The sequence below is a fragment of the Pipistrellus kuhlii genome, unplaced genomic scaffold, assembly GCF_014108245.1.
Source record: "Pipistrellus kuhlii isolate mPipKuh1 unplaced genomic scaffold, mPipKuh1.p scaffold_m20_p_13, whole genome shotgun sequence".
Taxonomy (NCBI): Eukaryota; Metazoa; Chordata; class Mammalia; order Chiroptera; family Vespertilionidae; genus Pipistrellus; species Pipistrellus kuhlii.
The window spans coordinates 24,961,760-24,986,083 of NW_023425438.1; the positions used below are offsets into that span (position 1 = coordinate 24,961,760).

Consider the following 24,324-nt stretch of genomic DNA (forward strand, 5'->3'; position numbering starts at 1 on the left):
ACCCAGAGACAAGCAGATAGGCCAGCTGTGGGGGAAGAGATGGCTTAGTTCTTGATAGGGAAACTGGCTGTTTTTGTTTCTGTCCCTGGTTTCTGAGAAAACCTTTGCATATCTTTGTATAAATATCTCCTCTTCCCACCCACTCCTACCACACACTCTGTACCCCTCTCTTTGCCTGAGTGAATGGCTCTGCGCAGATCTGTCAGCAGCCACACCATTGTGCTGTGGGATGTTTTCCTCTCCACACAGGCCTCTGGAGAGAGTGAGGGCCCACCTCACTGTCTCCTGGAGTGACTTGGATTTTATCTCACCAGGTATCTCCTTTTACGTGATCTCTCCCGAATAATTCTATTCCTTTACTAAATCTCTTTTCCTGAAGTTCTCCTTACTCCTCAGAGTTTAACTCTCTCCCTAGAGACTTGAATCTGTACAGATTTTACCACATAATTAGGTCAGGGATACTCATCTGCAGCTAATTTTGCACTTTTCATGTGATATAGGCTTTGCTTTAGGCTTAAATACACACCAATAATTATGAGTAATGTACTTAGCAAACACAACCCCTTTTTTAGAGTTAAATATGTTTTCTAGATATTTATGGTTATATTCTCTTCTACTAATTCATATATTTACTTTTCCAATTTATGTCTGTTGTCTAGTTCAAGGATCACAAACTGGCAGCTGTTTGTTGAATTCAACCTGGGACTGATATATTTTGTTGGGATGGAATAAAGCAGTTATTGTGGTGTTTTAATGTAAACTTATCTTCTGATGGGCATGCTCACCCCTCCTTCTCCCTTATACCTGGTACTTCCCACATTTTTGTTAACTCCCCTCTCCTTGAAGGCATTTGGGTTTTAAGTTTGGGAACTTGAGCTCAAAATGTCGTTGTAATTTATTTACTTGAATATAGGTGTTTTTTTTTTAAATTTATAATGGATGATGCTGTGAATTACAGGTACATGTCATGAATTGCAATTTATATCAGTTATTTGTTGGCGATGCCTAGAAAATGACGTTGAATTGTTTTCCTGTCCAACTAAAAACATTTTTTTTTTTATTGCCCTAGCTGGTTTTCTCAGTGGATAGAGCATCGGCCTGGATACTGAGGGTTCAGGGTTCGATTCTGGTCAAGCGCATATACTTCTGTTGCAGGCTCAATCCCCAGACCTGGTGGGGGCACTTAAAGGAAGCAGCTAATGGATGTGTTTCTCTCATATCAATGTTTCTCTGTCTGTCACTTTCCTTCCATTCCACTCTCTCTAAAAATCAGTGTAAAAGTATCCTCAGGTGAGGATGAACAACAACAAAAAAGTTGTTTTTACAAGTCCTATGAGGTTTCTAAAATGTTTCCACCCAAAACGTGTTATTATATGTTTCATTTAATTATTATATGTTTCATTTAATTAGGTTGCCTGTCACAATTAATGGTATCTCTATTGTGTTTGATTAAAAACTAATATACTAAAAGGCACTTTGAAAACAAGATAATTTACCCTTTATGCTTTGACAGACCTAAGAGTCTTAAAGTTTTCACAGATGGCATCTGTTATTTATACCGGGTGCCTGTTAGCGCTATATAAATTCTTGCTGGTATCACTGTCTCTTTTTTGTTTCCTGAAACAGGTGTACCACTTATTTCTCTTCAGTTAAATGAAATCCTCTTTGTGACCTTTTTCCATACTTAAGGAGTAAATAAATTTCACTTACTTGCTCCAAAATGTATTTAGAAATGCAAACTAAGTGTTCCCCTGTAGGGGGTGCAATCTGTTTTAAACTCTAAATATGTGTAATGAAAGCTGTAAACCATAGAGGGCACATTCAAAGGCACTCTGTGTATTAATGCAGATTTCATAAGCGATTTGAAAACCATGTAAATTTGATAGTGTTTCCCCCGAGTTATAAAATTTGAATAATTAGGATAAAGACAATATATATATTTTTTATGGTTTGGGGCATTGAATTAATCAGGATTCTCCCAAGAAGTAGAACCAGTAGAATGTATATATAATATATTCTTACTTATGTGTGTATACATTTAAATTTATATAAATTATCATACACAAACATACAAACACATACTACATTTAGGTAGAGGTAGCAATAGAGGTAGAGAGATTGATTTATTACTGTGGGAGCTGGCAAGTTCAAAATCTGTATGACAGGCTGGAAATTGAGGTGCGAGTTGATATTGCAGTCTTGGGTCTGAAGGCTTTCTAAGTTGCAGTCAGAAGGCAGAATTCCTTCTTGTCTTGAAAGCTTCAGTCTTTGCTGTTAAGATCTTTAATTGATTGGATGAGGTTCACCCACATATGGATGACAATCTGTTGATTTAAAGTCTATTGATTATAAATGTTGATCACATTTTTTTGTTTGTTTTGTTTTTCCATTTTTTATTAAGATATTATCGATATATGTGTACATATCTTACCATTGCCCCCCCCCACCCACTCCCATACATGCCCTCACCTCCCAGGGTTTTGCGTCCGTTGGTTATGTGAACATCTTTAACATACATTTACATCTAAACTAGTATTTGACCAAACAACTGAAATCTATAGTCTAAACAAGTTGGCATATAAAATTAATCATCACTGGCATCTTGCATACATTATATCAATGTAGGCATGAACCTAAATGAAAGATAATGGTTGCTAAACTACCTGGCATGGCTCAGTGGTTTGAGCATTGACCTATAAACCAGGATATCATGGTTTGATTCCCAGTCAAGGCACACCCCAGTAGGGGATGGGCAGGAGGCAGCCAATCAGTGATTCTCTCATCATTGATGCTTCTTTCCCTCTCTCCCTCTTCCTTCCTCTCTGAAATCAAGAAAAAAAATATTTTTTAAAAGATAACGGTTGCTAGGTTTTTGGTAGCCTGGCTTTACTGTTTAATAGAACTCTGCAGTAATGAAAATGTTAATTTATACTGTAGTACTCCAAAGTAGGACATGAAATATATAAACCATACCTCTTGTCAGTTTGGATTTTTTTCTCTAATTATTATGGAGGGTCAATGTCCTATAATGGTATTGTTTTAGTTTGTTCTTTGAAACATAGCTTTCAAGTTCTTCGTGTGCATTTTACATTAGGCAATCTTGAACACATGATTAGAATAGTGGCCAAAATGTAGATTAAAGAGAGAAGGCTAATCAACTTGCTCTCCTGTGGAATTTCTAAAATCCTAAAATTGTTCTAACACAGAATGTTCCAGGACCTCACACAGATCCATAAAAATGTATCTTGTGGGTTATGGTCCTCATTTGTTTTGTGTAAGTTTTCAGTTCAAGAAGATGTCAAGCTTGGATGTCTTCTAGTTGCCCTCATTCTGTAAGTCTTTTTTTCAGTCTCCCAAGTTAAAAAGAAATCTTTTAGTTGTCTTTCTCCCTACAGTTCTAAAGTAGCTATCTCACTCTCCTTTTCTCTCTCCTCCCTCTTCTCTCTCCCTCTCAGTTCTGATCCTGATGTTCAAAACGTACTGTCCCTAATCTTGTATGTCTTATATTCAATTTATGTATCAGTCTTCATCTATATTTCCTTTCCAAAGGTTATTACAGTTTATTTTTTAAATCCTAGAATGGTGTTTAGTCTGTGTGTATGCTGTGCATATGTGTGTACTTACTGTCTTTAGTTGTGGGATCTTGATCTCTACGTGACTTTCCATTAGCTTGACATCATCATATGACCCCTTGGGTTGAGCAGGAAATGAGTTTTTGTCCAGAATAGCAGGACGCAACAGAAATGATTTTCTTTGCTCCAAAGCCTCTTTGCTGCAGGAACACAAATTGAAATAGTGGCTCAGTGATTGATTTAACTCATTAGACAGCCTGCTGATAAGAATTTATGTTTAGACTTTGGAAGAAAGGGAGAACATTTTCCAGGGCTCTGAAGAGGTCCAAGTCATAGAAAAAAGTAAGAAGAAAAATTATTACTTGCAAACAGTATTGAGCAATATTCTGTATAATAAATCAAACTTTATAGGATTAATCATTTGTCAGATTGTGTGCCAACACCCTATCGTGTGATTGTGTGTGTGTGTGTGTGTGTAGTGGGGGAGGGTTATATATGTTCACTGAGGCAATCCCTAATATAAAGTTTATTAGCTTTTATTTGATTTCTCCTTTATTAAAGAAAAGTATTGAGGAAATGACAAACACTTTTTATTTTTTTTGGCAAGCTCAGCTTTTTCAGGCTGTTTATTTTTGCAGATGTATTTCATCAGTTCTTAAGAATGAAGCTAGGAATGTTTCCTGGCTTCTTGGTTAGTACCACCCAGAAATTAAAAAAAAAAAAAATTGTTTTCTTAGAATATGGTATTTGGGGGAGATAGGCAATCTTTTTGTTTTTGTGAACTAGTAGATTTTAAAATACATTTAAATGATGCATTTTAATGCTGCTTTTAATTATGCAGCATTTTAATTCCATATTGCTTTTTTTGTTTGTTAATCCCTCGAGAATATTTTTTCCATTGATTTTTAAAGAGTGGAAGGGAGAGGAAGAGACAAAGAAATATCAATGTGAATGAGACACATCAATTGATTGCCTCCCACATGCACCCCCACCAGAGCCAGGTGTAGAGCCTGCAACCGAGGTAATACCCTTGACTGGAATCACACCTGGGACCCTTCAGTCCTCAGGTTGACACTCTATTCACTGAGCCAAACCAGCTAGGGCCTATATTGCTTTTTGACTCTTGTTTTAGGTTGATGCATTTATTATTTTATAGTTAACTAGAGGCCTGGTGCATGAAATTCATGCACTGGGGGGGGGGGCATGACTGCTCATTGATCATTGATCATTCATCAGCCCAGTATGCCCCCTCTCACAGTTCAGGAATCCTCAGGGGATGTCCTACTGATGGCTCAGGGGAAGGCACCACCTTCATCACCCCACTGCTGCTGCTGCTGCCACTGCCAGTTGCCAGACTCCAGTATAATAATATCTCAAAAATTGTAGGAAATTAAAAAAAAATATCTGCAAATAAAACGTTTTCTCAGTGTCTCCCCATTCACAATTCAGACCAGGGAAAGGGCCTGAGCTGAAGGGTATATGGGGTAGTTTTACTCTGCTTCCTATTTCTATACAATCAGTTTGAGAACACAGCCTGTGGAAAGCATCAGGAGGCCCAAATACACTTCTTTGTGTTTTTTTAAATTGAACTTATTGAGGTGACACTGGTTATCAAAATTATACAAGTTTCAAATCAGCTTTTCATAAGAGTATTTCTTAAAGTTAAAATACCTATATTAAGAAATTGTTCTGATGCATTTTCTTTGAACCAGATGAATTGAGAAAATGACTTGGAACAGTCCGTTTCTTCATTTGTCAAACATTTATTAAGCCTCCCAGGCTTTGATGTTGCTCTGTGCCTACAGAAACTGACAGTTTAGACAAAAATTGAAAGCAATTACAATTCAACATAGTGACTGTTACAAAAGAGGTTCCTTTTCCTGATTGAGTCTCACTATTTTGGGCCAACTCCAGAGGGCCTTCCAGTTTGAGCTTTGAAGTTGGGGAATAAAGCAGAAGCAAGGACACAGAAACTTCCTGTCAAATAAAGAAGTAAAATTTAAGCTGCCAACAGAGAACCATGTTAATACACTTCCTTTTCTCTGAAATCCTAGATAAAACTGATGTATTCATAACGCAGAGCTTCTCAAATTGAGGGATGTAACCTAATCTCTTGAAGAAACATAAATCCTTGTGGACTTCTATGGTTGACTGAAATCTATAATATTAAAAGCATAATATGCTAATTAAACCAGACGTCCTTCCGGACGACCTTCCAGACGAGGTCAGGGTTGTGAGGGAAGCCGGTGCCAGCAGTCAGGGGAAGGAAGGCCTACTCTTGCATAAATTTCATGCATCGGGCTTCTAGTTATTATAATGTTACTTAAATAGCTTTCTTTATCAACATTGCTTATATGCTATTTGATATGCACAAACACAAAATTACATATACTACTTTATGCTTATAACTCATACTAAAATCAAAACAAATTTACAAATGAAATGTAAATAGGACTATAAAACCATTATAATTCAAATGAACATTACAATTCAGTTCAGATCAACATGGACTTAATGGGATGGGTGGTGCTGCTTTGCTGAACTAGCTGTTGATTTGGGGAATTACAGTAGAAAGATGTTACCACAAGTCTCCTTCTGTGGTTCACCTGTTGCTGTATTGGGATTTGAAAATACTTAACAAATGCCTGTTTGCGTAAGTATGGTATCCAAACAATATGAACCCCTTTAAGTCTCTAATGGGATGCTAGGCTAATCAAGCCTCATCTTTGATCAGACCCTTTCAGTGAGTAGTTTTGAAAGAGTGCGTTGAAGATGTATCATGTGGCAACTCTGTAAAGCTTCGTCACTTGAATGTAAAGTTAGCTTAATTGAATTAAAGGTAGCCTTTCAATAACTTAGGTGTCGGATACAGTTATTGCTACAATCAGGTATAAAAAAGCCTCTCTCTTGCATTTTATGACCATATGTATTTCTAATACGTTGATAGGAGTTGGCGCAAAGATGATTCTGGGCTCTCCCACCACTCTCCTTGGACCTTGTTTGAACCACAGGGCCTTCCCATCACACAGCCTTCCCTGATGCCAACTGGCATAGACTCAGCTGGACCACAAACCACTGCATAAAACCATTGTTCCACTATGCAGTTGCTTGGGTCATGCAAAAGATACACACTGTTGTTAAATTTATTTTTTTTTAGATTATCCTAAAAATTAATTAAAAAAAAAAATCAAGAATTTGAAGACCTTTAATAATATATCCATAGGTCTTAGTTAGAGAAATACTTCTATAGAGAGAGAATGCAACAGTTTCCTGATGGTGAAAATAAGATTAGCATTGCAGTGATATTTAAATCTGATGTCCAGGACCTGTTATGACACATGTGCCATGAGGAATTTAGATAGGTCCCGGGTTTTAAGAGACAAGCCTACCTGCTGTTGTCCTGGCTCCGCCGAGGCTGTATAAGCCTGACCAGCTTCCCGGGGCTGAGGAGACCACGAAGCCCTGCTTTGGTGTCTTCTATACCTACATCTGTCTATGGGCAGTGTTGTTGGTTTTGTGTTTGAGTCCATAATTTTTAGAACTAAGATGTTCTAAGTTTCATGTATAATTAATTGGTTATATTTAATTTCTAAACATTAGAAGTGATTTATTTACCAAAGGATAAATTTAATTCATCTCACCAGTTTCCCCCTGCTCTTTTTGTGTTTTAAATCATGAAATGACACCTACCATTTCTCTATGTATGGCATTAACAGTACTCTCTCTTCTTCAACTTAAATACTGCCTTCAGGACATAATCAGTGCTTGAAAATCCAAACCGAGCAAAGCCATATCCTTCATGATGCCAGAAATTCTGCTTTCTTCCTTTTTTTTTTTTCTAATTTATTTTCAGCTAATTTGTATCCATCAAGATTTTAATCAGGGGCATAATATGTTATATTTGATAAAGGGCTGATTGTAAGCTTTATCCATTGCCAGTCATAATGCTTGGCACATAGTAGGTATTCATTGTGGGCGAATGAATGAATGAATGAATGAGGTGTAGTAGTAGTGGCATTGGTGTGGCCATGTAGTTTTTTAGCAGAAGCACACTTTGCATTGTAGAAACATTATCTTACTTAATCTTTACATTGCCTAAAGTATTATTTATTTTGAGAGATGCAGGAATTTTTTAGAAAATTTGTAGATTACTCTGGCTCAGGCTCAGGGGTTGAGAATGCTCTTTGGATAATCACACAGATGGATTGCCTTTTACACAAAAAGGAACAGTTATAGATCAAACACCCAAATTGTACATAGAATGATGTACCTCCTACCTAGTAGTTAAGATAGTTCATGGGATTTTTACCAAAGCCATTGGTCCTAGGCAGCATTTAAAATAGATATTTGATATTGTTATAATTGAAGCCCTGAGTTGTAGAACAATGGAACACCAGAAATCAAATTTTCTTTTGAACTTTTTTTTTTATATTGCCAAGGATTTCTTTGTTTCTGTTATCACCACGTAGATTTTAAATATTATGTCAGAATATTTTATCACATTAATACCCACGTGTAATCTTTCTTAATTAAAATCATTTCTCTAAGCTTGTACTGAATAATTTGTAAAATGATTGAAAACAGACTGGTGCTCTTGGACTAAAGGACTTTTGTTGTTCTATTATTTTTCAACTTAGAACTTTCAATTTGCTGAAAATACTTAAACTTCAAAGCATTTACACTGGCTTAATGTTTTATTTTCCTTTTTAAATCAATCTCATATTCTACAAAGCTTCTTTTAAATAAGACATCTTACAGTTTTTCCTACATACACTTAATTTTTTTAAAAAATGACATGTTTATTTAACCTAAAATTTCATAAAATAGCAAAGTTTTGTTATTTTCTATTTTAATAATGAGATCAATAACTTTTGGTGGTTTGACATAGCAGTTTGAGTAAAGAGACAGTCTGAATTGAAACACGTAAAACATACTTGAAATAATTTCCTACATAATTATAAATGATTAGCTGAAGTCTGAGTTACCTCTTTTATTTACTAATTGGAATATTAGAATTTTCATCTTCATTAGTGCTTTATCTCTCCAGAATCTTCTCAGTTACAATAAGATCTTTCCTTTCAGTCTCATTAATGTGAATTTAACTCCATGTAGAAATAATGCAATTACACCCAACTAGTTACAATTTTAGTGCTCATTGTAGATACCTTTTTTTAATTATTATTGTTCAGCCCCTTATCCCATTAAAATTTGAAGCTCTTCCCACTATTTCTAAACCTGAGGCCTGCCCACCCATCCCCACACCCTGAGTCTCCTGCAGGCCGCCTTGATTTACCATGCCCATCTGGTGCAAAGCTCCGCCCTTCCTGGTTTCTACAGCACACACCTTGACCAAGCATTTTGAGTTTTTGTAAGGATCCCCCTGCAAAACACAAGGTTTTCACCACTCTTTCCCCTTCAGCCTTGTCTGTTGACTGTCCCTCCCCAAATTCTTCAGTTTTGCAGAAGAGCTTCCTTTTTCCCGGGGAGCCTTCATAGCCCAGGCCCCACAACTTTGGGAGTCACATCTGAAACAGCCCCCCCCCCCCCCCCCACACACACACACTGGAGTATTCGAGGGTGCCTTCCTGTCTCTATCACAGTAACAGCAAACATAGCAGGATTCTCTTGTGAAAAAGAACAAAAGTTGGAAACAGTCCCATTAATCTGACAGTCCAATTTTAATGTTTTAAGTAGAATTTCATTGAATTTGCAACATCAAGTTTGATCAACTAACTTTCAGTGATGAGAACTGAAAACATCTAATATAAGCAAAAACTACTCTTTTCTTAGGTCAGAAATAAAATATTTCACATAAAGCCTATCTTTAAGATTTTACTTACTGCCTACCTCTTTACAAAAATGTAATTTACAAAAACTGTGGAATGAATCTGGGTGTGAGCTTTTCTGGACTTTTTCCAAACCACTTTTCCTGTTAGCAGTTCCAAGAGAATTTCAGGAGTTTGCCAGCTTGGTTTGTTTATGAGCCTAGAATTTAGATGGTGGTATACATTTAGTAGTCTAAAGAACTTGCTTCTACCACACTGGGTTAGAAATGATTGCAGAGCACTGCCTAGACTACTGACCTGTCTTGCATGATTTTGCTTCCTGTCAGAATTGTTATTATTTTTAATCCTCACCTGAGGATATGTTGAGGGAGGGTGGAGAGATTAAAACATAGATGTGAGATCGGACCCGAAACCTAGGTATGTTCCCTGACTGGGAATCAAACCCACAGTCATCTGGTGTACAAGACAGTGCTCCAACCAACCGAGCCACCTGGCCAGGGCCTGTGAGAATGAATTTTAAAGGGAGAAAGCTGAAAGCCAGTTGACTAGAAGAACTTTAGTTCTCACTCAGTTCTAATAAAATTTAATGGTTTGATTTTTAATTTAGGAGGCAATTTTCCTAGTAATTTGGCAGAGGTTCATTCCTTTAAATAAAACTTTACCAGCCCTAACTGGTTTGGTTCAGTAGATAGAGCATCAGCCTGCAGACTGAAGAGTCCCAGGTTCAGTTCCGGTCAGGGCATGTACTTTGGTTGTGGACACATCCCCAGTAGGGAGCGTGCAGGAGGCAGCTGATTGATATTTCTCTCTCATCAATGTTTCTGACTCTATCCTTCTCCCTTCCTCTCTATAAAAAAATCAATAAGATATATTAAAAAAAAAATCACACACCTTTACCAAAGATACTGCATTAATGGGGTTTTGAGGAGCTCATGTTGCCTTACATTCCATGATTTTTTTTAGTGGTGCTGTTTTTTATTGAACAAACATTTTTTAAATTATTATTAACAAAGCATTGCATTGGGCATGTTTCAAACATGTAAGCAATAAAAAAAAAAAAAAGAGAGTGGGAGAAAGACACAGCAGAGCCTGAAAGTGAGTGCATTTGGACGCGGGTTGTCTTCAGATTCCACATGGGAACATGCGTATTGAGATTCTGTTACTGTTAGCCTGGTCTTAATACCGAGACTGCAAAAAGAACATCTATTTTATCTTTGTGTGACCTTGACCACATTCTTTAACCTTCCTAAGTACCTCATTTCTTGAGTGTTACTAGTAAATACATATTATGTCTCCCTTACCTAACTCCAAAGGTGGTGGTGAGGGTTGGATAAAAACATCTGTGAAAGTACTTTGTATGGTACCGTAGTAGCTACAGACATTAGTGATGATGTTTGTGGGGCAAAAAAAAAAAAGTAAGTGGGATGGAGGAGGAAAAGGAAGTTTGCTCTTAAAATTCCTTCCTGCAGTGTGGGTGAAGTGGATAGTCCTCAAACTCTAAGTGGCTGAAAAATGGCGGGAGGAAGGGACTACCAGCCGGGGGCACAGCGGTGACAGGGCCCTCCAACTGGCCCTGCGAGTGTCCACTCCACTCCTTTCAGGTGCTGTTGGAATGTTGGCAGTGTGCTAGGCACCATGTGAGTGAGTGGGGAGCCACACCATGACAGGATCCGGTGCGTGCCCTCCAGCAGTTCCCAGGCCAGCTGTGGACAGCAGAGTGTGAGCCAGGAGAAGTGCTGGGCAGAGGGATTGGAGCAGAAAAGAAACTGGTGGTTGTGAGTGGCTCTGGCATGTCTATTCCAGGATTAAATAGGATGACTTAAAAGGAACCCACTATATTTGTGACTGTTGAAATCACACAGAAAAGGGAAATATTAAGGGTATTTTAAAAGGTTGGTTATAAACAGACATCTGTAGTAACACTTTTTTATCTTTTCCTAGATGAGGAGTGACAGGACTAGCATCTTCTTTAGTCTTGTCACGTCCCAGGTTACTTACGTGCTCTTTTTGGGTGTCGGGGGCATCGTTTTCACCAGGAGGTTCTACTCGATTGCTCACTTATGTTCTTGTTGTGGGACACTAAATCTCCAGGCCTCATTTTTAACTTCATCTCTTCTATCCAAAAGTTAACTTGCTGGTGATCTTTATCTCTGACAGTTTTTAAAGGAAATAAGTGGATAATTTATTATTCATACTAATAATAAGGACCCAAAATCAAAGATTATTCCCAGTTAGTGGTAATCATATTTGGCTCTTGAATGCCTTGAGAATTTTTTCTTTCGTTCTTTCTTAGACAAATAATAAAATAAACATTTATTTTCTAAATATACAACTGGAAGGGGAGATATTCCAGAAGATGCCAAGAGCTATTAGGAAGCTAACCTAAGATTAAACACTCACTGCAGACCTAGCAGGTTTGGCTCAGTGGACAGAGCATAGGACTGCAGACGGAAGGATCCTGGGTTTGATTCCAGTACCTCGATTGTAGGCTCAATCCCCACCCTGGTCAGGAGACATGTGGGAGGCAACCTACCAATGTGTCTCTCTCACATCACATCAGTGTTTCTCTCCCCCCCCTCACCCTCCATTCTCTCTAAAAGTCAATGGAAAAATATCCTGGGGTGAGGATTAAAAACAACAAAAATTCACTGCAGAAAATCCAGGGAGTTGAGTTAGGCTTGTGTTGAAATGAATTCTCTACTGAATCTAACTAATGTTTTACTCCGGCAGAGTTGCTACTTTGGTGCCTACTTAGTATAAATATTCAGAGAAAATATGGGGAATTTGGTGAGAAAATGAAGTCTTATATAAGCAGGCGGGTCTCAGTTATTTGTATTATATTTACTGCAGAAATCCCGGAGTGGCCCCAGTGCGGCCCACGTTCTCACTGTTACCGTACATTCACATGATGTACTGGATGCTTCCGGAGATGGTAGACAATCCCACATTCAAAATTCAAAACAAAAAATATTTCAATACCCATGTGAGAGGAAATGGATTCTCCCAGATCAGTCTGGGCCCATCTTTTAAAGATGATGAGCGTCTGGAATTTTTATGTGCATTTGCGAAGCTACTGCTTTCTCCTGACAGACAATTCCTTGTGATTGTTGGCTGTGGGGCAGCAAGCAAGGACAGCGTCAGGAGGGACAGAGAATTTACAGTGCAGAACCTTCCGTCATGCATTGATGTCAGGAAAAGAAAGGAGCCATTTCTGATAAGAAAGAACTGTTAATTTTAAACAGCTGTGAATGTTCTTTCCATGACCACCTCCTGTAAAGCAACAGCGGGGTAATTCATAGGCCGTGGGTCACAAGATGAGTTTGAGTAATCAATCCCTCAGTGAAACCGAGAAGTAAAGACTAGAAGAGGTGACAGAGTTCAGCCTCGGGAGTGGAACACAGAGTCTTTTACGAATTGGTTTTCTTACCCAGGTTTAGATTTGGCAGCAGCTACACCCCTCCTTAAAGCCCTTCCCCCATCCCCACCCCCCACCCTCCGTTTCTTATAGTGAATCAACACTTTTGAAACTATAGAAGCACAGTGTAAAAATTACTCCTGAGTTAGAGTTGCAGAAATGACATTGAAAGTTATTCAGCATTCCTACTACGCAGGCTAACTCTTAGTGGCACACTCATTTCGATGCTTGAAGAAATGTGATACCGTTTTTCTAAACCGATTTAGAATTTTTATTAATACCTTTGGCTGGAATAATGAAAAGCTGCCTGCATCTATGAAATTGGGTAAGAGCTTGTTATTTTGGTGAAGAGACATATTTCCCAAAGGTCTGTCTGCAAGCCGTCAGGTACAAATGTCGCATGTGAGTTGAATTTGGAAGTTGACTGCTTTGGGTTTTAAATTGGACCTTTAGGGGGATATATTCAGTTTTAAATCCAGCCTTAATATCTATGTGTGTTTTGAGTGTCTTTTCTCAAAGAATGAGGAACATGTCTTTCTTTTTCCAAAGGCAGCTTAGCTAAATATTAGTTGTTTAGGGACAGGGGTTCTTGTTCAGCCTTTCCTTGCATGAGTTTGGAGGAAATCACTCCTTTTTTATCTATCTTTTTCACTTGACTTATCAAATATGCACACTAATTCTGAGAGGTGTCACACATGTCACCCAAGTTTTCAGAAATAAATGGTGATGTTTCAAGACTTTATCAACCCAAGGAATTTTCATGTATATGAATAGTCATAGCAATATTGTTTAAAAGAAGAGCAAATCATGTAAATGAATGCTATGTCATTTTCTTATTCATATTTAATAAACATTTATACTTATTCATATTTTATAAAGAACCCACAAGTATTTGGAACTATAAAAACTTATAGCTAAGTCTATATATGTCTTAATGTTCAGATTCTACCTCAAGCTCTAGCTTTAAATTTTCAGGATTGAGGATCTAAGCAGCCTTGTAGGAATTAAGTAGGCCAGTATTCAAAACCACCACTCCTTTGGCTAGATTTTGCAAAACTTTCAAATCATCTGCTCAAAAGGCTAAATCCCAGGCACTCTTCAAGATGAGCCATGATGACAGAGTGGCTGGAAAAGTAGCATCTCATAGATGGAGAGAACTTGAAAAATAGCTCCTTTCTCTTTGAAGGGGAAGTACGATAGATGAAAGTAATGAATCCCTTATTACCTTCCTCTGGGAAAGTGATCACATTTACTAAAAACGAGGAAGGAAAACGTATCATACAAGGATGGAAGCAGATCAGAAGTGCATCGACATACAGGATCAGGCAAATCTTGAACCTTAAGCAAGGTCTAAAGATAGTAATGTAGCCTATTATTCTGTAGAAGGGAAGATGGAACAATAATAACAGGTAACATTTATGGAGTGTTCATTGTTTACCAGCCACGGTATTTATTATGCATTATCTGTAGGTTATTCGTAAGTGAGGCAGGTGCTCTGTTTGTCTTTATTCTGGAAGCAAAGAAACCAAGGCATATAGAGATTAAGAATGTTCCTCAAGGTCATTCATAGCTGTGCTACCTTTCAGACCCGGAGTACCTGATTGCAGAAATCACACTCTTAACCAGTATTCCATACTGCCTCCCATGAATCTGAAACGTAGATTCATAGTTCATCAGTTGGTGGTGTGGAGGAGGAGATGGTGTGGACTGGTGAAATATGGTTCTAAAATAGACCAAGTTCTAAGTCACTTAGGAATTGGCCCAAATAGCAAGGTAATAATTTTTGAAAAGGATTAATTCCAACAGGAATTGGGTATTAGATATTGTTAGAAGGTCCCCCATTAAGTATTAAGGATGCATAACAAGGAGATTGAGACTTCAGAGTAAGAAACCCAGCCATTGGAAATGTATACAAGGCAAGGAACCCAGTCATAGTGGACTGTAGTAAAATTGAGGGCAGAGGCAGGAATATCTTGACAAAGCATTTCTTATGTTATCTCCCCTGCTAAGGGCTGAAGTTGGCCTCAGAATCACATGCATAGCTATAAGTCAAGGTTAATTTAACAGATTCGGCTCAGAGAGAAAAGAAGAAAGGGCACGGAGCCAGGTAGGCCATTACACATGAACCCAACTGGGTTAGAGTTCCAGGCAAGAAGCTAATTTTACTAGTTTTGCTAGCATTTTTTCACCATGGCAGTGCTGCTTCTATGAGAGATGGCATCATGTAACAGTGACATTGGATATCCAAAGACTGTGGAATTGCAGGTGAATTTTCATACTGTAATTATAAAATTCAATAACATCCTTTCATATATACCTTATGACCCAGATTAAGTTGTTATTCTCTCTCTCTCTCTCTCTCTCTCTCTCTCTCTCTCTCTCTCTCTCTCTCTCTCTCTCTCTCTTTCCCTCCTTCCCTCCCTCCCTTTTTTTTTTTTTTTAAGGGACACAGCATGTTATGTAATATATTGATTGTAGAGTTCACTAAGCCATTTAGAATGTTATTAGGAAAAATAATTAGATATGAATTGTTATTTAATTATTCATATCACTTATCACTTGTTTATTCTGTTTTATAATAACTTTTGAATAATGTATATGATTTGTATCCTTAAAAGATAAACCTTTGCCCAGCCAGTGTGGTTCAGTGGTTGAGTGTTGACCCATGCATGAATCAGGAGATTGTGGTGATTCAATTCCCAGTCAAGGCACATGCCCGAATTGCAGGCGTAAGCCCCAGTAGGGGGTGGCCAGGTAGCAGAAGATCGATAACTCTCTCATCATTGATGTTTCTATCTCTCTCTCCCTCTCCCTTTCTATGAAATTGATAAAACAAAAACTATAAAAAAAAGAACCCAGATTAGTTTCATTTGTGCCAGGAAGGTGTTCTCCAGATGATTGACATACTATAGGGTGGTTTCTATCCAAAAATATTTCTCTGGCTTAATCTGTGCATTTGTCAAGTTCCATCCAGTACATAGCTTGGTTGTTAAGAAATGGGTCCAAAATTTACGAAAGGAAAAATGCTAAAATACAGGATGTAACTAGGAAATGCAGTTACTTTCTGTTACATGAATTCTCTCAAGTGGTATTATTCACGTGCATCTTGGAGTCTAATCTCACGTTACAGTCAGCCTGAGATGGAGAGTAATGCGGGCCTGAGATGGGACCTGTGGTCAAAGTGCAGGTGTCACCATTTAAATGCTGCTAAGCCGGTTCTGAATTTGTTTCCTGCTCTGTCAGTTGCAAATCATACCTCTCTCCCAGGATCCTTATGAAAAACAGATGTATATAAAGTTGCAAATGTAGATTTTCAGTAAAGGCTAACTGTTATCACTCATTGGTACCTGAACTCTAAAACTACCCGCTCAAGAGAGTTATATAATTTCAAATCATAAGGAAGTGCTTTTGCTATAAAAGCCTGTTTCCTGGCTCCCTGAGCCCTCCACACCGCCTGCTGCACTGTTTGCTCTTGCTCTCTGCAGATAATGATGACAGCTTGGTGTGCCTTCGGCTCTGTGCAAAGTGATTTACATAAATTATTTCATTTAATCCTGACTTTCTACCAGGACTTTCTACTCTCTGTATTTTCTTTTAGAACATGTATTCTTTTTACTTATGTCTCCCTTATTCTACCCACTGCTTTGTACTAATTATGGTACTTTATGTAGCCAGTCTGTGAAGGGGCTTTGGGATGCAGATATCGGAGAATCAGAACTGTTCTGGCTCAAAAAATAAACGGAATATTTTTTTCACACACACAACTGAGTAATTCTACACTGCACTCTATTTCTCCGTGATTATTTTCCCTCTGTTTTCTTCCATGGCTCTGCTCATTGATTAGAAATGGCCGTGTTTCCACTCTGTCTTCTCTCATTGATTAGAAATGGCTGCCACAGTTTCCGACATGACATCTTTGTACTGTACTCTCCATAGAAGAGCTTCTATTCTCACATACAAAACTCTTGGCTTCCTTTGACTAGACCAATTTAAATCTTGTGTTGCCTTTGACCCAATCACTGGGAGCAGGAGGTGGGATTGCATTGACTGGCTTATCCCTGCCCTTTCTGAATCATACACTAGACAAAAGGAATAGTGTTAATATGTTTAGTGAAACATAGACCTGATGTCATGGTCAATGTCACCCAGGTCTTAGAGGGACTTAATGGAGAAGGAGGTGAAGTGGTACTGGGAAGGTATCTTTGGATTGTTCCCAGCCTCACATGGAAAGTTTTCAACGTTTTACCTTGAATTATTGTATTTTGCTATAGGAGTTTTAGAGAAGATAATTCTTTATCATTTTAAAGAAATTGCCTTCACAGTTAGCTAAGAGTTATTTTTTAAAATCATGAATGGAAGTTGACTTTTGTCTAAATCTGAGATTATTGTGTGGATTCTCCTTTTATTCTGCAAACGTGATAAATTACACTAATTTTTAAAAACAACTTTAATGAGTTGTGATAGCATACGGTAAGCTGCACATATTTGTAGTATATATTGATAATTCCACCTTTGTTTATGTCTGTGAAACCATTACTGAAATCAGAGTAATGAGCATTTTAATCCCTCCCTTCTGGAAGTTTCCTCATACTCCTCTTCAGTTCTCTCTGCAGTCCCGTCCTCTCACCTACCCCTCCACACAGGCCTCAGGCAACTGCTGATCTGTGTTCTGTCACTATAGATTAGTTGCATTACTGGTTGAATTTTTAAATGTTAAACTAACCCTCCATTTCTGAAATAAACTTACCTTAATTATTACATATTAACTCTCTTTCCTACACAGTTCTGTATTCATTTACCTAATAGTTTGCTTAGGATTTTTGTATCTATGTTTATAAATGCAATTGGGCTTCATTTTTTTTTTCTTCTTTCTACAAATGCCTTTTTCACCAAGGTTATGCTGGCTTCATAAAGTGGGCTGGGGGGTGTTTTCTATTCTCCTCTTTCCTGTGCTCTAGAAGAATTTGTGTAAGATAGATCCCCCCCCCCCCCCCCTTAAGTATTTGGTTTGCATCAACCAACAAAACCAACTGGACCTAGAGTATTTTTTTGGGGTTAAAGTTTTTAATTAGTGATTCAGTTTTAAAATAGATATAGAACTGTTCACCTATTGTTTCTTCTTGTGCTGTCAGATTTTATAAAATGCATATTTTCTTGATTTTTAAAATTGAAATATAACAGGCACATAGTATGTGCATAATATTAAGCATAAAATGTGATTTGTTTACAAATATATAATTTATTGATATAAAGTTGTTTATAATCTCTTATCTTTTAATCTCTGTAGGTTCTGCAATGATATCCCCTCTTTTCGTGATATTACTTAAGCTTACTTTGTATTTTTTTTTTTAATTTTCCATAAATTTGTCATTTCAAAGACCAAGTTTTATCTTCGTTGGTCTTCTCTTTTGTATGCTTTTCTTCTATTTTGTTGCTGTTCTTATTTTTGTCTTTTATTTTATTTAGATTTAAGTTTTTTTAATAACTTTTTATTATAGATGTTTAGTTCATTGCCTTATAGCTTTTCTTCTTCTAGATTAAATGCATTTGGGACATAATTTTTCTCTTAAAATGGGTTTAATATATCTCATACATTTTCATGAGCATTCACTTCAAAATATGTTCTAATTTCCATTGTGATTTCTTCTTTGACTCCTGGGTTATTAGGAAGTATATTCCTCCATTTACAAGCATTCTAAGCATATTTTCATGATTACTTTCTGATCTAATTTCTTTCCCTGGCACCAACCGTCATTTGCTAGATTGCCTGAGGTCAGCATGCCTTCCTGACGTTCATGGACTGTGCTGCTTTGCCAGGAATGTCTCTAAGGGATTCTGCCATACTGTACCTACCTATAGAGGGAGCCAGAATGGCCTCTGTCTTACTGTTAGCTTAAAACAAATTTAGCCAGCTTAAAACCAGAAATGGAACTGATAAAGTCATCCGAGCTTTCCCTCACCACCCATGTATTATATTTCCTTGACTAGAATAAAGCTAACGATGTAAATAAATGCTTCCTGGAAAGGTTAAGGAGGAAAGCGTCCATTCCTCCTCCTGTCCCCCTATTCCTCACCTCTGGAGTGGGATGGTTAGCATCTGATGGGAACTAGAAGAGCAGTTGAGGCTGCGCCATATGTCCCTGTTAGAAACACTGAGCTCATAATCGCTAATAAACTCCAGGGGTTGTCTAAGCTGCCAAGGTTATAAAGGGCACAAAATGATTATAGCTGAGCTAAAACTAACACGAACCTTCCTTTACCACCCACGGTGACCTGAGAAGGTGGTATGACAGACAAGCTCTAAGGAGAGGGGCTCAGGCATGGCTCACCCAAGAGCCAAACATGTCTCAGGAAAGAAGATACCAGTAAATATTTCTAAGTGTCACATGTTTACCTTTGAACCTATGCACTTGTCTTTAGAATTCATCTCTTGTGGGAACTGAGTATTTTATAAATATTCTCTAACATTAAAGTGTTGGTAACATAAAGTGTACGTGTGTGCACCAATGAAAGTCCGAGTGTTCCCTAGAGGGAGGTCTGACCGCAGTGGTCCAGGGGCTGAGGGTTCCATCCTTAGGGGTGGGAATTTCTGCTCAGAAGGAAGCTACAGGTGTGCTCCTCCCCATGTGACCACGTGGATGGCGGAGAGGGATCTGGGTTACTGTCATGAAGCCGGGTAGGACTGAGACTCCACAGGGCTGACCAGGGAAGCTGGAGGGAGGGTCACCACAGTCTCAGTGTTGCATGTTTAGAAACTTGATTTCAGATGAGGCATGAAATGCCAGCCCCTTCACTAAGAAGAGAATGATAAAGAAACTGGATACCAGTTTATTAAATTCGGTGGAAAATATACCTCATTCAGGAATCTGTCTGCATGTGTACCGAAATGTCCTTAGCAAACAGTGAATCAAAAAAAGAAAATTGCCTTGTTCCAAAAAGTAATACATCAGACTTTTGTGGCCTGGAGAACTCTCTCTTCTGTCCACCCTGGAGATGTCTCTTTTCCCGACTAATAACTTGAGAAGGCGGTCTCGGATCAAAACCCCTCTATCATACATAAAGACATCAGTAACTTTTTTCTCCAACTTCCCATTTTTATTGGTCCTCAGAAATTTGTCATGGTAGCGTCCCCTGCCTTAGCATGAAAACACTTCCAAGACTGAGGCTTCTGTTACAAAGGGTGCAGTTTACAAGAGCAGATCTCGGATGAGATGAGCAGATGAGGTGAAGATAACGGTGATGTCAGGAGTCAGAAAACCTGGGGGCTAGACCTAGGCTTCTACTGCCTAACAGTCTGACCTTGAGTATGTTTCTCTGGCTCCAGTGGCTTATGCTGCAATGTCACCTTTGCCAAGTAACCCAGATTTAGCACTTTATTTTAGTAATTCTAGAGAGAAAACATCTAGACTGAGGGGATTAATAATCTCTGTTCTCAGTGAGGTTTTGTACCATTTTATTGTTCTTGGTGATGTCTTCGCTTTTCACCTGGCAGCCTTTTTTGTGTGTTCTTTTCTCATCATTTGGTTAGCTGGAGATTAAGTGCCATCGAATGGTCCAAAAGGTATGTTCTTTTCACCTTTGGAGAAAGAACTACCATAGTGGTGTATCTCATCCCCTCCCCAAAATGCCTGTGAATGACAAGCCATGAAAACTTTTTTTGAAATGAAGTCAATTCAATTAGTATAAACATTGAATCAGTCTCTAATTTAGACATATCATAGGAACTGTAACATATGCCAGCTGATCCTCATCCAAATTACCATGGAAATAGCAGTCTTATAACAAAGTATATGCTTGGATTATTCTAAAAAATTCAGCCGCTTTGTGTGATATTGAACCTAAGAAAAAGAAATCTTCTAACAAAAGATATTTGAAATATGTACTCAGGTGCTCAGGAGGTAGACTTGACTTGAAAAAATTCACCAAAAAGGTAACAATAACCCTGGGCTTTCTCTCAAGCTTCTTTAATCTAAATCTCTGATATTGTTGTGTTGTTTTTATCTGAAGTCTAACAGTGAAGGGATTGCTAAAAAGCATTGCCATTTCCTGCCCCAGCCCCATGAGATAGTTTGGAGAAGAGGAGGTGGTCATATTCTTCTCTTGAATGATCAAATAAAGTTCTTGTTCAAGAGATCAACCCTATTCCAATAATACCAGATTTATTCATCAAATGTATTGCTTTGAAGAGAATGAAAATATTTCAGATGAAATAATAGTATATGGAGAAATGAGCTGTAACAGATGTAGTAAAAATGCAGACATCGTGACTACGGTGTGCTTGGTGAAGGTAACAGTAGGTTTGCCGTATTCTTCACATTTGAGTTAATCTGTGCAAACCCGTGCACACCACAACCGAAGTGACTTTCATGCTGCAGTCACTGTCGTCTGCAGCAGTTACAACATAGCATCAAACAAGATGGAAAGGACCAGACTTATAAAAAGAGTAGCCTTCCAGAATTTAGTAGTCCCCAGGTGACCTTGCCCGTCACTGATATCCCCTGAGACAATTTCAGACTTGTCTTACCCATCTTTTCCTCATGGCTTTGTGGTTATAGCTTTCCTCCATTAAAGTAGAAAATAGGGTTATAATAGACAGAATATATACTTGGCACTTCAGGTGAAATAAAGAATCTGAAGTTAACATCCTTCTTTGGCAAATACCTGGATCAATGATTTGCAGCCCTTTATCACCATTCTAAGAATTTGCTTGTTATGAATTTATGTATTCCCAACCTGTCATTTTTCTTTTGACTCTTCTGTGGAATTTTTTTTTTACCATATATATCTTTAAATTTTTTCATGTATTAATCTCTTTATGCCTCCAGATTTTATTTTTTTAAAAATATTTTATTGATTTTTTACAGAGAGGAAGGGAGAGAGATAGAGAGCCAGAAATGTTGATGAGAGAGAAACATCGACCAGCCGCCTCTTGCACATCCCCCACCGGGGATATGCCCACAGCCAACGTACATGCCCTTTGACCGGAATCGAACCCGGGACCTTTCAGTCTGCAGACCGACACTCTACCACTGAGCCAAACCAGTTTCGGCTGCCTCCAGATTTTAGTATATGTGCTGCCGAAGCGAGCACTGCCTCCAGATTTTAAATAGAAAGGCCTCTGCACCCCAAGGTAATAAAGAAATTCTATCTTGCATTATTCTAGTATTTTTATGATTTCAGATTTTAAGTTTAAATTGTTGCTCCTTTGAAATTTACCTGGCATACAGCATAAGGCATGAACCCAACTTAATTTTATTAAAAATGTCTCTCCAGTTGTCTAATGACAATTTTTTGAGTTGTCCATCTTTTCTTCATTGATTTCAGATGCCATGTTTACTAGACACACAATTCCGTATGCATTAGGGTCTATTTCTAGACTTGTTCTGTTCCATGTAGTCATCTGAGTCATCTGTGTATTCTTGCGCCTGAGCTATGCTTTTAATTATTATTGCTGCATGTTATTTTATAGTGAGCATTAGGAATAGTCTTCTCATTTCTTCTTTTTTTAGGTATTCTTGAAATTCTTGTTTTGTATACTTGTTAAAAAGATATTCTTTGTCTAATTTTCTCCCCCACCCTTTCCTCAATTTCTGGCTTTGTTATTGTAATTACAATCTCTCTCTAAATTAACTAAGGAAGAACTTGACAACTTTATGAGGTTGTCTTGCTATATAAGAACTTGGTATGTCACTCCCTTTATACAAGTCTTTGTGTCCTTCAGGAATGCTTTAAAATTGCATTCATAAATCTTACATATTTCTCAAAGTTTTTTTCTCAGATATTTCGTCTTTGGTTGTTGCTTTTGTACTACTTCACTTTCTAACCCACTATGGTTGTTCATCTGAAATTTATTGATATGCAGTAATTCTGCTTCATGCTACCTTACTAATTTTTCTTACTGTTTATAGTACATTTTCAGTTGGAATATTTCAGATTTTCCATAACAATTACAAATTGTGATAGTTTTGTTTCTTTCTCTAAATATATATCTGTCTAGTTTCTTTCTCTTATTAATCTCATTGTCTAATATCCGTAACTGTTAGGTTATAGTGGTGAAAAGTGATCATCCTTCTTTGTTCCTGATTTTACTGGGAATGTTGCCTACTGTGGCGTCAGAAAGTGCAGTGGTCAGTATAGCACCAAGGTGTATTTTATCAAGTTAAGAAGGCATCTATCTATTTCTACTTTATGGAATTTAACCATATTTCCAAACTAATAGTAAAGCCCAGGTGTATGTGCAGCCTCCCCAGAATGATAGAATCAAAGCTCTAAAAGGAGACCTAAGACTTTCTAGTCCACCTCCCTCAAATCTTGAGTAATAAATTTCAACCACAATTTCCCCAGAAGTCACAACTTTATTTTAGAAAACAAGCTGGAACTTTAAAAAAAGAAAAAAGAAAAAAGGATGACTGTCTCTTGGGTCTCACACTGGAGTTCCTTTGGGTTTACAAAATTAAAACATTGAAAATTGCCCTTATGACTCTTTTTTCTCTCCCATTGTGCTTTCTCCTTGAGAGTTTCCCCATTTTGTCCTTCTCTTTTCATCACACTTCTGGGACCTCACATGCGCTGCTTGGCTGTGCATTCTTGCCCCAGCTGGCCACTGATCAGGAGCCAAGTTTATCAAAGATTTCCAGACAGTGACATAATTCCGTTTCCACCCCAAAAGACCTCTGCCATTTGGTCTTGCTGGACAAAGTGCAATGTCTTCCCGCCGGTTACTTCTGGATTTGAAGCAGAAAACTTGGTGGAGCCACCAAACACCTGAAAATATGTTTCAGCGTTGACGGTGCGTTTAGCAAACCATTTGAACCAACAGAAGAGATGTCATAAATGCCACTGTACCTCATATTCATTTGTGGGTGACATTTGGATTGCAAAAGAAATTAGGTCATGTTTACAACATTCAAAGGAAAAAACATAAGCAATTACATATTAGTATTGTACTTTTTTTTTTTTTTTTAAAGCTACAATGCTGCTTTTAAAATGCATATGGTGTTTTAGAGAATGGAGAGGGGGAAAGGGAGAAAGGGAAGAGAGACAGAGTCAGAGATATCGATCAGTTGCCTCTCACATATACCTGGACTGGGGCTCAAACCTGCAACCTGGGTATGTGCCCTGATCTGGAGCAGACCCACCACCACCTTTGGGTGTACGGGATGATGCTCCAACCAACTGAGCCACACTGGCCAGGGCAGTACTGTACTTACCATTTTGCACTTATTCTGTGTCATAACTTTCATGAATAATCATAAAAATTAGTAAAAGTTGTAAATGCTAAGATAACTTGTGTACAAATGTGGGGGGGGGAAATCTAAGCTATTTGGTAAATAATTTTGATTAATTTTTTACTGAAAAATAAAAAAATAGCATTTCTATTCATGTATAGTTGTCAGACTTAGGTTTGAACCTGGGTTTTCCACTCCTTGCGTGGCTGAGTGGCCGGATCTCAGCGTAGTCTCACTGTCCTCACCTGCAAACTGGAGAGTTGTATGAGAGTACAAGGATAATCGCTCACAAAGTGCTTAGCACAGTGGTACTCTGATGTAGG

At 38.0% G+C, this 24,324-nt stretch overlaps 1 protein-coding gene and 1 non-coding gene across 5 annotated transcripts in view; one reads left to right on the plus strand and one right to left on the minus strand.

Moving 5' to 3' along the window:
• ACYP2 (acylphosphatase 2) overlaps nt 1-24,324 on the plus strand; it is a 137,142-nt gene that overhangs the window by 87,510 nt on the left and 25,308 nt on the right. The gene's annotated exons all lie outside the window — the stretch shown is intronic.
• LOC118717865 lies at nt 4,997-5,128 on the minus strand. Its single transcript, XR_004987626.1, has one exon. It is a non-coding gene; the product is annotated as a small nucleolar RNA SNORA51 (small nucleolar RNA).